The sequence below is a fragment of the Rattus rattus genome, chromosome 3 (genome assembly GCF_011064425.1).
Source record: "Rattus rattus isolate New Zealand chromosome 3, Rrattus_CSIRO_v1, whole genome shotgun sequence".
NCBI lineage: Eukaryota > Metazoa > Chordata > Mammalia > Rodentia > Muridae > Rattus > Rattus rattus.
In genome coordinates, this window is record NC_046156.1 from 108734596 (window position 1) to 108739947 (window position 5352).

The 5352-nt window shown below is 39.6% G+C and overlaps 1 pseudogene; it reads left to right on the forward strand.

Annotated features, from left to right (window-relative positions):
* Window positions 1–3899: 3899 nt before the first annotated feature.
* On the forward strand, window positions 3900–5132 carry LOC116895505 (annotated as a pseudogene).
* The last annotated feature ends 220 nt before the right edge of the window (window positions 5133–5352 follow it).

Consider the following 5352-nt stretch of genomic DNA (forward strand, 5'->3'; position numbering starts at 1 on the left):
CCCCAGATGAACAATTGTGGCTGATTACAGAAGCACATGAACAGGTTATAAATCCACTTTGGCCTTTTTGTGTCATTTATTAAATTCATGTTTTTTAAACTGTAAGTTTGACAGATGTGCTTCCATCTTTGAGCCGTTATAAGAGCACAAAATAAAAAAGGCTTCAGTAAAATCTACTATGTCACACAGTACAACCCGGAATTGCTTTATGTGAATTGTGTTTCCATTATATTTGTTTTGTGTCCCTATATATGCATTTATATATATGTATTTTCAATGGAAATTGTGTTTCTTACAAAAGGCTCCTTTCAAGTACTGGACAACACTCCATTATAATATAAACTGAAGCAGTCTAAAAGCAAAAATTAAATAATGTCTGATTTTCACAAATATACATTATGTTACCCCATTATTTATTTTAACTGAAAGCTTTTGCAGCCATTGTGTTGGAGATAAAAATAGTCATGACCATTTGAAAAGAAAGACAGAGTTGCAACCATAGATATAGGAAAAAGTAAAAAAACAGAAATTACAAGAAGCAAAGCTTCTACAGTACTATTAAACATCCTTCATTACAATGTACAGCTTAAACTTACCTATGAGATAAGCATATATAATGTATCAGAAAAATATTTACTATTGATTCTCTATTATTTATCTAATCAAATTCTTTTAAATGGAATTTCCGTAACATTTTCAAAATCTAAGCCCTCAATCATCCAACAAAGTCAAAGAAAACTGGAAGTGAGAGGTTCTTGTATTTGTTTACATTTTCTTCTTCTTACTATCTGAATAATCCATGTAGTGTCTGCTGGATCCTTTAATAACATTTGTGAATCCTTTCCTACCGGTGAGTCTCTGTGAAAGACCACTTTACTCCTCCTTTCTTTTTAAGTCATACCTACAAAGAAGTCTAAATTTATTTTTTTTCACTGACAAAAATCCCTATTGCATTGTGCTACAAAAGGTAATAATATTTTACATAAACAAAACCCTTAAAATATAGTCATGCAATTTAAAGTTCCTAAAACAAAGTGCTAGAGAGATGGCTCAGAGGTTGAGAACACTGACTGCTCTTCTAGAGGTCTTAAGTTCAATTCCCAGCAGCTACGTGGTGGCTCACAACCCTCTGTAATGAGATCTGATGCCCTCTTGTGATGGGTCTAATTATAAAGGGAGTATGCTCAAATAAATAAATAAATAAATAAATAAATAAATAAATAAATAAATAAATATTTTTTAAAATCTAATACAATATGATTCCTATAAATTCATATGCACTAAAGAAGCAAATATTTTGACAGTTTCCTTTCTTGATCCACCACAAACAAAAGTAAGTGTGAACTAACACCTAGCTTTCCAGGCAAATGATTCATGTATGTTACCCACCCAGATATTTTTCACTGGGAATATTTTACTTTTGTGTGAACAGAAGAATGATGCATTATTTTTGTTGTGAACAAACGTTTGACAAAGCAGCTTGAGAATGGAAGTTTTGTTTTTGTCTGTCTGTCTGTCTGTCTGTCTGTCTATTTTGATTTGCCATGGACTTTCATTATTCACAAGAGAGTAGATATTGTGGAATAAACTAGAAGGACTGAATTTCTTTATTCTTATTGTCAGAACAATGAAACATGAATACTGGTAAGAACCTGGCTTCTTCCTTTTCATTCAGTCTGAAACCTCAAACCATAGATGTCATGATACACATGTAGGATGTATGTCCCTCAAAATGCCCTCAGAGGTATGTTCAAGGCATATTTCCTAGGTGACCTTTAATGCTACAATAAAGACTCACCATGACAAATACTATGTCAGTTCTAGACTTCATTAGAGTGGACAATGTGGTTCCTTCTAAATGTATTTCCTAACTAGAACGTTCTGCCCCTTGTTACCGTGCGTTTAAATGAACAAAACTCACTTATATTTTCTCCTCTATTTTCCCCAAGAAATTTCAAAGTCAGAAAATGTACACATCTCTAAGGCAATCAGGCACTGTGACGGGTTACTAACTGCAAGAATAGGATGTGTCGGATACACATAGTAGGGAAAATCAGTGAAGGGCATGTTTCTTTGTAGCCTTGGAAGAAGAAGAATCTATGTAGGCAATAAATGGTAGAACTATCTGTTTCACTTTACTATGTAAGCTTATGGAGACAAGCAGGGTTGGCTTGAGAAGCATTATAAAAGTTGGAGTGTCTTTAAGTTCAGACTTTTCATCTGCCACATAATTATTCTCTGCACAATTGTCCTCCTCCCCTGGTCCATGGCTTACTGTAGTAAGTAGGTTTTATACAGTTGATGATATTTTGACTGATACTATAAATACTGATAAATCAAAAAATGTATTGGACACAGAAGACAGCTCAACAGTTAAGAGAAGATACTGGTCCTTCAGACTACCAGAATTATACTTCCAACACAAGCAGGGTGGCTCACAAACTTCTGAAACCACAGATCTATAGGACCTGCACACACATATACATTACTATGACATAGGAAAGTTCAAGCATATATCAGCAGTTCGATAGCACACCTGTAAGCTCTAGAACAACAACAACAAAAAAGCAAATACACCAAGGAGGAGTAAAAGGCAGAAAATAATCAAACTCAACCAAGTCCAAATCAACCAAATAGAAACAAAAAGAACTATACAAGGAATGAACAAAACCAGGAGCTGGTTCTTTGAAAAAACCAATGATAGATAAACGCTTAGCCAGACTAACCAGAGGGCACAGATAGAGTATTCAAATTAACAAAATCAAAAATGAAAGGGAAAACATAACAACAGAAATTGGGGAAATTCAAAATTGTCATCAGATCCTATTAACAAAGTCAATAATCAACAAAATTGGAAAATCTGGAGGAAATGGACAATTTTCTAGACAGATACCAGGTACCAAAGTTAAATCAGGATCAGGTAAGTCATCTGTTTAGTGGTCCCATAACCACTAAAGAAACCACTAAAGCAGTCATTAAAAGTCTCCCAACCTAATAAAGCCCAGGACCAGATAGATACAGTTCAGAATTCTATCAGATGCTCATAAAAAACCTAATACCAATATTCTTCAAACTATCCTACAAGATAGAAACAGAAGGAACATTACCCAATTCAATCTATGAAGCAACAATTATGCTTATAGCTAAATGACACAAAGACCCAACAAAGAAAGAAAACTTCAGACCAATCACCCTTATTAGCATCAACGAAAAATACTCAATAAAATTTTTGCAAAGGGAATCAAAGAACACATCAAAATAATCTTCCAACATGACCAGTAGGCTTCGCCCCAGGGAGGAAGGCATGGTACAATATGCAGAAATCCATCAACATAATCAACTATATAAACAAATTCAAAGGAAAAAAACACATGATCATCTCAAGAGATGCTGAGAAAGCATTTGACAAAATTCAACATCCTTTCAGGTTAAAAGTCTTGGAAAGATCAGAAATTAAAGGCTCATACCTAAACTTGGTAAAAACAATATACAGCAAAGCAGTAGCCAACATTAAACTTAATGGATAGAATCTTGAAGAAATCCCACTAACATCAGGGACGAGACAAGGCTGCCCATTCTCTCCCTACCTATTCAATATAGTATTTGAAATCCTAGCCAGAACTATTAGACAACAAAAAGAGGTCAAATGGATACAAATCTGAAAGGATGAAGTCAAATATCATAATTTGCAGATGATATGATAGTATATTTAAGTGACCCCAAAAATTCCACCAAAGAACTCCTAAACCTGATAAACAACTTCAGCAAAGTGGTTGGATATAAAATTGACTCAAACAGCAGAACGAGGTTCTGGTGACCCTAGCCACGTTCCCTCCTTAGTCCTTTCGCCTATCCACTGGGGTACCCAACAGACCAACCCCGTCCTGTGCCAGGAAAGCGCTGCCACTGGCACCATGTCCTATCAATACCCAGCACTGACCCGGGAGCAGAAGAAGGAGCTGGCTGACATCGCTCACCGAATTGTGGCTCCAGGCAAGGGCATCCTGGCTGCAGACGAGTCCACTGGAAGCATTGCCAAGCGCCTGCAGTCCATTGGCACCGAGAACACCGAGGAGAACAGGCGCTTCTACCGCCAACTGCTGCTGACTGCCGATGACCATGTGAATCCCTGCACTAGCGGGGTGATCCTTTTCCAGGAGACACTGTACCAGAAGGCAGATGATGGTCATCCCTTCCCCCAAGTTATCAAGTCCAAGGGTGGTGTTTTGGGCATTAAGGTAGATAAGGGTGTAGTGCCCCTGCTGGAACCAATGGCGAGACCACTACTCAAGGGCTGGATGGGCTGTCTGGGCTGTCTGGGCTGTCTGAACGCTGTGCCCAGTATAAGAATGATGGAGCCGACTTTGTCAAGTGGCGCTGTATGCTAAAGATTGGGGAACACACACTCTCATCCCTTGCCATCATGGAAAATGTCAATGTTCTGGCCCGTTACGCCAGCATCTGCCAGCAGAATGGCATTGTACCCATGTGGAGCCTGAAATTCTCCCTGATGGGGACCATGACTTGAAGCGCTGCCAGTATGTTACTGAGAAGGTACCGGCAGCTGTCTACAAGGCTCTGAGTGACCACCATGTCTCTCTGGAAGGCACATTGCTGAAGCCCAACATGGTCACCCCTGGCCATGCTTGCACCCAGAAATTTTCCAATGAGGATATTGCCATGGCAACCGTCGCACAGTGCACCCTGCTGTCCCTGGAGTCACTTTCCTGTCTGGAGGGCAGAGTGAGGAAGAGGCATCCATCAACCTCAACGCTATCAACAAGTGTCCCTTGATGAAGCCCTGGGCCTTGACTTTCTCCTATGGCCGAGCCCTGCAGGCCTCTGCTCTAAAGGCTTGGGGTGGGAAGAAGGAGAACCTGAAGACAGCCCAGGAGCAGTACATGAAGAGAGCCCTGGCCAACAGCCTTGCTTGTCAAAGAAAGTACACCTCAAGTGGCCAGTCTGGAGCCGCAGCCAGTGAAACTCTCTTCATCTCTCACCATGTCTACTAACCAGAGCTGATCTAAGGCTGCTCCATCGACACTCCAGGCCCCTGCCTACCCACTTGCTATTGAAGAGGGGCCTTCAGGCTCCTTCCCATCACTCCTGCTGCCCTCGTGTGTACAGTTTTGTCTGTGAATGCTAACTCTGCCATCCCTTCCAACCCACTGCCAATTAACAGCTATTTAAGGGGGGGACATTGACTCAAACAAATCAGCACTCTTCCTGTACTCAAAGGATAGACAGGCTGAGAAGGAAATTAGAGACATGACGCCCTTTACAATAGTCATAAACAATATAAAATACCTTGGTGTGACAATAACTATGCAAGTGAAAGATTTGTATGACAAA